This window comes from Dipodomys spectabilis, unplaced genomic scaffold (genome assembly GCF_019054845.1).
Source record: "Dipodomys spectabilis isolate Male_0828 unplaced genomic scaffold, ASM1905484v1 ptg000307l, whole genome shotgun sequence".
NCBI classification, from domain to species: Eukaryota; Metazoa; Chordata; class Mammalia; order Rodentia; family Heteromyidae; genus Dipodomys; species Dipodomys spectabilis.
The window spans coordinates 1,925,862-1,934,764 of NW_024870984.1; positions in this window are offsets into that span (position 1 = coordinate 1,925,862).

Genomic DNA, 8,903 nt, shown 5'->3' on the forward strand with positions numbered 1-8,903 from the left:
TAACTCTGAATTCAACCCTATTGAACCCTGAACAGTAAAATTAGGAAAACTCTGTAATTTTTGTTAAATTTCACACTTATTTTACTTGAAAATGTTAGCAGAAATCTCAGTTTTACCTTATAGTTTACCCTTACCTAAGCCTAAGTCTAACCTGAACTAGAACAGTAACCCTAACCATAGAACTAATAGCCTTTGGATTCTAAAAGCCATAAAAATATATTAGATTTATTCATCCTAACTTTGATTCAACTCACCTCTCTAAAAATCATTTGTAGTTTTACTCATTATCTTGCTATTTTTGTAACTCTAACCTTAATTGGAATATTGAGGCTAACCCTCACACTAACCATATCCTAATCTTAATATAATTAGCAGTTTCCTATTTCACATTCATCCTAATTCTAACATGACTTGTTATTCAAAGATAGTTCGAGTTTGACCCTAAACTTTCCATTGCCCTAATGCTAACACTAACTACAGCTGCAACTGAAACATAACTTTCACCCTAATGATAGTCCAATTCTAATGCTAAAGAAAAATACTCTAGTTTTAATCAGTTTGCACTCTGGAAATGAGTTTCAGATGGCCCTGATTCCCACAAATTTTCTGACTCTTCCTCTGAAGTTATCTTGTTCCCTAACATGAATCATTATAAAATAACTTGCCCTCAAATTCTCTTATCAGGAAAAATACTGCAGTATCCATTGATCCTACCTTTTCTTGAATCTCTGTAGCCTATAACAGTTTCAGATTTACTTACCATCTTTTTCATTACTAGGTTAACGCTCTTAACCTAAACTGGATGTACATTCCATCAACATTTTGTTATTAGAGGATTATTCAATATTAGCTGTATGTTGATTGGTAATGACTGAGCTTGACAGAAAGGTGAGGGAAAACCATCTCCACTTCAATGAGGTTCTGACTTGTGTTTCAGAAAGTGTTATGAAAGCTTTCCATTAGAAATCTAGCAGCTGCGCTTCTAAAAATTCCTTGGGTGGTTAGTTTCTGATAATGTCTCAATTCAAGTACTTCTCCTTGGAGTACCATATTATTCAAGATGCTGTATTAGATCCTTTTACATTTTGCAGACTGCTCTTGGTGATGAAATTTGAGCTTTTCTAAACTGCTCTCCCAATTCCATCCCCAAAATGCAGACAAAAAGACAAAAAAAATGAAAAAAAATTGTTTCTGTTGATAGTGCAAATACTTTTATTTTCCATTTCAAACATAAAATGTAGTAAAACGTTTCATAGCGATTACACTGAACTAGGTTGTTGACACATTCTAATGTAAATAATGTACTGTGTTCAAGTAAAATGTTTGAGGATCCAAAATTTTAATATGCCTGTGGTCCTAAAACCAATACCTTACTGATATTGAGTGATAAATACAACTTCCCATAAGTACAGAAGTTTTCCTTGTATCTTTTTAATATATATTTTTATTGTAAAGACACTGTACACAGGGGTTACAGTTACATAAGGAAGGTAATGAGTACATTTCTTATTGAGCATTGTTACCCAATCCTTTGTTTTTTCCCCTACCATCCCTTCCTCTCACATCACCCAAATCCTCCCTCCAACCCCCTCTGATAGTATATACACTGATAGGATATTCTCCTGCTACTTTGGTTGTTGAGAGTGTCTACAAGAACAAGCATTCCGTGGGGATCAGGGAGACACCATATGACCTTTATTACTGAGATTTCCGAATGTCTTGCTATCACTTGTACTGCATTTTGCAAGTCGAATCTCATGTCTTAAAACGTACCAGTTTTAAGAGGTAAGAGGAGTGGTAAAAGAACTCTTAGAGACAAATACGTTTTCAACATATTTGGTTCCAAGCATTCCATCTAAGGCATATTCAACAACTAGTGAAACTTGTGTTGACTGTAACTATGTGTCTTTCTCCATGTGTGCATTTATACATGGGTATATGCATGTGTGTATTTGTGAGTATGGTAACATACATGTGTACATATATAAGGGCACATACATATATGCATATATAAACATATATAAATATATTTGCATATATATCAAGTGTTCAGTGATTTGATCTATAGTTCCTAACACATTGTCATTCTCACAAAGTGTACATGGTAAACTACTCTGAGGATCTGTGCTCTATGATGGGTATCCTTTATACTCACTTCCCCATTATCTTGTTTTTCATCCCTGTGAACAACTTCAGTCTACTTTCCATAGGATAGCTTTGTTTCATTACATGTAGTTACTCACTGATACTCAAAGCAAAAGGTTGTTTGTAAAAGAAAAAGTACTTTTAGGTCACAGGTTAAATTATCTTATCCATCCCAATGATTCTTAGAGAGATAAAATTTATAATAGTAATAAAAGTGAAAAGGAATTCCTAGATCTGTTGTTTTACCATTTAGAATGGCAAATAACATCGTATCACTGTTGTAACTCTTAAATAAGTCAAGGGTAACTGATTGTCTTTATCATGTTCCCACAAACCAGTGGATCCTGAAGGATAATAGTAGACCACCAGAAATTCTAAGTAGCAGACATGAAGCATGAAAGAGAAAGTGAGGAAATGAGAGAGAGTATAAGAGAGAGAGAAATATCATAATACTGAAAGTACATAACAGATAAATAAGAGCTGCATGAGAATATTCATATGGCTATCTTTAGATACGACATGTACATTTAAAAGTAATTGTTGTATAATAACCAATCAACATAAAATATAAAGTTTCATGGAGGTCGGAGGAAGATGGTAGAGGAGAACCTGGAGGCTAAACAAACTCTCACATACAAAGCAGCTTTAGTGTTCCAGTGAACACCAAGTGTGCCATCACTGTACGTATTGTTTGGCTAGAGAGGGAAGATCCAGGCAAGAAGACAGGTCTGAGCACTTGACAGTAGCCGCGGTTGTGGCAGCAGCTACGGCACCCATAGCCATCATATCTACAACAGAGAGTCCAGGAAAAAAGCGCCATATGCAGTGGGTGAGAGGATTCTACTCAACACCAACAAGAACTGACAAGGAGCAGATAAATTCATCCTATAGATCATAGACCAGTGATACCCAGGAACAAAGACTCCTGTCTGAGTAGAATCCTGACACACTCACTCCTTCTCATGGAGCAGAGGAGGGAAGGCTGCCCCTCCCCCGACCCCACCAGACATCATCTTTGATATGGAGAATGGCCAGGCCAAGCAACTAGCTCCAACTCAGGTCTTGGAAGAAAACAAAAGAGTCATTTAGCAGGTCACAGGAATCTGACCTGACCTTCCAGGCTCAGATCCACTCAGGAGAAAGTCACCTAGCCCAAGCAGAGAGAGTTCTGGCCCCACAGAGGAGTGACTATCTTCAGTGGGTTAACAGAACCAGAGGCTGCCCCTACCTACAGCAGCCTAGAAAATCAATTGAAATTCAGTAAACATACACCTTGAGAATGGATCCAGGCTGGGCTCTGGGAGTGTCTCAGGAGCTAGCCCCTCAGGGAAAAGATACTGTTTGCTGAAATGCCTCAACCCTAAACAGAACTTAGCCTCATCACAGCATCTCCAAACTAGAGGAAACAGCCATCTTTCTCTTTCGTGATACTCAAAGCAGATCTCCCTCCCACTGAACTAGCCTGAAGGAGGATCACAAAATCCTAGATAAAGCAGAGCATTTTATTGACTGCTCAAACAAACTGATGTAAGAAATCAATCAAGCCACAGGAAAACCAAACACCACAAACAGACCAGACACTCCACGAAGAGACTGGTTACAGACAAAGGGGAGACACAGGATCTTCCCATTCCTCACCCCTCCCCCCAAAAAAAATTAAAGAACTCTTTTTGGTACCATATTTTTAAATTTTTTAATTGTTTTCTATTTTTTCTTCTTCTCCTAATTTTTATTTTAGGTGTGTGTGTGTGTGTGTGTGTGTGTGTGTGTGTGTGTGTGTGTGTGTGTGTGTGTGTATGTGTGTGTTTGCTTTTTTAAAAAATCGCTATTGACCTTTGGTCCTTTTAAAATTTTTTTTTTGTCTTTCTTTTTTTTTTGCGTGACTTAACTGCTGTTTTGACTCATCCCCAGATAAATACCCATCATGGTTTATTAGAACTTATCCCCTATTGTGTACATGATTAATCCAGAAATGTATTACTTAATTCACAAACTTTTAGGCTTAACATTTTTTTGGTCTTTCTTTATTCCGCAGGGCTGTGCACCGAACCCAGGGCCTTGCACACGTTGGGCAGGTGCCCTTCCTCGGGGCTAAACACCCAGAAACAGGCTTAACATTTTAATAGAAGTATTATATCTTTATAACATATAATTTTCAAGTAAATACTTCTAAGAATTTTTATTTTTTAGTTTTTCATGTCTCCTTTCTATCATACCACTCCTGTCATTCTATCCTTTTCTTCTCTCAATATCACTTTTTAAAGTCACATAATTTTTAAGTGTTTCACTTTTTAAATTTAAATTTTTCTTTTTTGATTTTCTTCTTTTTAATTTCTCTCCTGTCATTCTGTCCAATCCCTTTCCCTCTCTGAGATTAGGACTTGGTTAAATTTAATTTAACCTCTCCACATGCTTCTAATCCTATTTTTCCCCACATTTCTCCGTAAACATAATATTTCTGATTTGAAAAATTCGTCTTTGCTGTTCTTAGCCCATTAATGGATAGTTGTTTGATGTTGAATAGATTGTATCTGTTGAATAGGTTGTATCTACAGCCATTTTGACTGTGCAACTACAGGACTTTGGTTGATGCTTGCCTTACAATAGTGTTTTAGAAAAAAATTGGTCTCACTTTCATATCAAGTGTGCAGAACAAGCCGGAAAACAGAAGAAAAATGGCAAGTGTGGGTATCTGAACTCTCATTCATGATAATTCAGTGACAGAACAGTTAATGAATAATCCAGAGGAGAGTTCCCGCAAAGAACTAAAAACACTACTGGTAAACGTGGTGAAGGAAAAGACTGAAAGCTTGCAAAGGACTCAGTTTGAACGTGATAGGGAGAGAGAGGAGGCAAACCAAACAACAGGAATCTAGTGACTGTGAGGAAACTACTCAAAGATTGATACAGTAATTGCGTGAACAGGTTGAGAACAAAGAGAAATAAAGGAATTGCGTGAGCAGGCTGAGAACAGTCAAAGAGAAAGAAAGGAATTGTGTGAGCAGGCAGAGAACAGACGAAGAGAGACAGGAATTGCGTGAGCAGGCTGAGAAAAGACAAAGAGAACTACAGGAATTGCATGAACGTGAGGAAGTTAATCAAAGAGTAACACAGGAATTGTGACAGCAGTACGAGAATAGACAAAGATCAATAGAGGCATTCATGGTATCCATAAACAGATATCTGAAAGAATTCAGAGACCACAAAGGGAATGCTGAATGGAGCCCGACAGCAGGAATGGGAGTCCAAGTAAACCATAACCAATCAACTAAGTGATTTGAGAACACCAAATTAAGGAAGTAAAGAAGCTTACACAAGATCTAAAACAAAGTTCCAACAAAGAATCTGAAGCCTACAAAGGTGACCAATTAAAAGGAAAAGAAATAAAAAACCAAGTAGAAAGACTTAACAGTAGGTTAAGCCATGCAGTAGATTGAATCTCAGGGGTTGAAGAGAGCCTAGGTATTAAAAAGAACATACAACTATCCAAGACAAATCGAAGAAACATGATAGATCTATTCAATATTTGGAATAGACAATCAGAAGGCCTTCTCTGAGGACAATTGGTGCAGAGGAGCACCTAGAGACAGAAGCTAATTGTCTAGGAAATTTGTTTAACAGGATCCTAGCAGAGAACTTCCCAAACATACAAAAAGATAGGCCTATTCAGATACAAGATGGTTGTAGAACCCCAAATAGACCAGACCAGAACAGCACTTCCCATTGTCACATTATAATCCACACAGGATCAATTCAGACCAAGAATAACTTCCTAAAAGATGTCAAGCAGAAAAGATCAATCACCTATAAAGGAAAACCAATTAGAATCATCTCATATTTTTCAGCAGAGATAATTAAAGCAAGAAGAGCCTGGAAGGCTATATGCCATGCCCTAAAGACAAACAATTTTCAACCAATAATAATGTACCCAGCTAAACTCTCCTTCATAACCGAAGGTCAAATAAAAACCTTCCATAGCAAAGAAAAACATATCTCTGCCAAACCAGCCCTACAAAAAATACTTAAAGATGGCCTACACACAGAAAACCAACAAGACCACAATAATGGCTAAGAAACCACACCCAAACTGAGAATCCAAGAACCATAGGAAGAACCAAGTTTCCACAGCCCCCACGGAGGTGGATAGCATGGCAGAAGCTACCAAACACCTCTCAGTCCTACCTCTCAACATTAATGGACTTAAAGCTCCAATTTAGCGAAGTAGTCTGTCTAGTTGGATTAAAAAGCAAGATAATTCTATCTCTTGCCTTTAAGAGTCATACCTTGCCCATAAAAACAAACATATTTTGATAACGAAAGCCTAGAATAAAATCTACCAAGCAAACGGCTGCCATAAACAGGAAGGATTTGCAATAATAATATCAGATAAAACATGCTTCAAATTAAAATTAGTGTAAAGAGTTAAAGAAGGTGGCTACATACGACTTATGGGTTCTCTACTTCAGGAGGATATTACAATTCTAAATATGGAATTGCCAAACAATGGAGCACCCAAATATATCCAAGAAACACTATTTTCCCTCAGATCTCACATAGATCCAAAGACATTAATTGTTGAGAATTTTAACACACCGCTATCCCCACTATATAGATCAAATCGGCAAAAAAATCAACAGAGAAACCACAAATCTAAACAACTGCATAGATCAACTAGATTTAACAGACATCTACTGAATGAATATTTCACCCAGTAGCATCAAAATACACGTTTTACTCTGCAGCACATGGTACACTTTCCAAAAGAGATCACACTTTAGGTCACAAAGCAAACTTGTCCAAATTCAGAAACACTGAAGTTACACCTTGCATTCTGTCAGACCACAAGGGAATAAAATTAGAACTCAACACCAAAAGCCACCAAAAAAGTCTTTTAACACATGGAGGCTGAACAACACACTGTTGAATAAACAGGGGGTCATGGAAGAGATTATAAAGGAAATTCAAATGTCCATGATATTCAACAAAAATGAACACACAAATTACCAGCTCCTCTGGGACACTGCAAAGGCAGTACTCAGAGGCAAGTTTATAGCTCTGAGTTCCTACACCAACAAATTAGAGATATCATTAATGAGACATCTGAACCACCTTGACAAAGAGCAGCAAGATAAACTCCAATTCAATAGATAGAAAGAAATAATTAACAATAAATCAGAGTTAAACGAATTAGAATAAACAAAAAACAGAAAGAATCAACAAAACAAAGAGTTGGTTCTTTGAAAAAATTAACAAAATTGACAGACCCTTAGAAAGTCTTATCAGAAAAAGAAGGAACACACCCAAATAAATAAACTCAGAATGAGAATGGAAACATCACCACGGAAACAACCAAGATTGTGAACATTTTAAGGGAATATTTTCAAACCTTTATGCTAATAAGTTTGAAAACTTAGCAGAAATGGACCTTTTGCTAGCAATTATCAACATGCAAATACTAAAACAAGATGAGTTAATGCATCTTAAGGGGCCTATCAAGCGTTGAAATAGACACAGCAATAAGAGACCTCCCATCTAAGAAAATCCCAGGACCAGATGGATTTTACAGCGGAATTGTACAAGACCTTCAAAACAGAGCTCACACCAATACTCCTCCAACTCTTCAATGAAATTGAAAGAGAAAGGTCACTACCAAACTCATTCTATGAAGCCATCATAACCTTCATCCCAAAAGCAGGCAGGGAATCATCAAAGAAAGAGAACTATAGACCCATTTCTTTGATGAACATTGATACAAAGTTTTCAACAAAAGTTTGGCCAATCAAATTCAACAATTCATCCAAAAAATCATACACCACAATCTACAAGATTCATTTCAGGGATGCAAAACTGGTTCAATATACACAAATCAATTAATATAATTTATCACATCAACAAGAGCAAGGATTAAAACCACATGGTTATCTCAACAGCTGCAGAAAAAGCATTGGACCAGATCGAAAACCCCTTTATGATAAAGATTCTGGAAAAATTAGGAATCTATGGAACATTCCTCAATACAATAAAAGCTGTATATGGAAAACCTACAGCCAGCATTATAATTAATGGTGAAAAACTAAAGCCATTTCCTCTTAACACAGGAATGAGACAAGGATGTCCACTCTCAATTTCTCTTCAATTTAGTATTAGAATACCTAGCTACAGAAATAAGACAAGATGCCAAAATAAAAGGGATGCAAATAGGGAAAGAAGTAAAATTCTCCCTCTTTGCAGATGACATAATCTTGTACTTAAGGAATCCCACGGACTCCACTCCCAAATTACTCAAGCTAATTCAAACATTGGGCAAAATAGCAGGGTATGAAATTAACCCTCAAAAATCAATGGCTTTCCTATATGCCAACAATGAGAAAAGCGTGGCTCAAATCAAGAAAGGTTTTTCATTTGTAATAGCCCCACAAAAATAAAATACCTAGCAATTAACTTAGCCAAAGAAGTGAATGACTTCTATTATGAAACCTTTAAAAATCTGAAAAAGGAAATCAAAACAGAACTTAGAAAGTGGCAAAACCTCCCATGCTCCTCGATAGGAAGGATGAACATTGTGAAATAGCAATATTTCCCAAGTTCAATGCCATACCTATCAATATTCCAACCCCCTTCTTCAAGGAAATAGAAGAGGCAATCCAAAAATTCATATGGAACAACAAAAGACCCCTAATTGCAAAAAGCGATCCTTAACAGAAAGAACAGTGTTGGAGGAATATCAATACCAAATTTCAAACTCTACTACAAAGCCA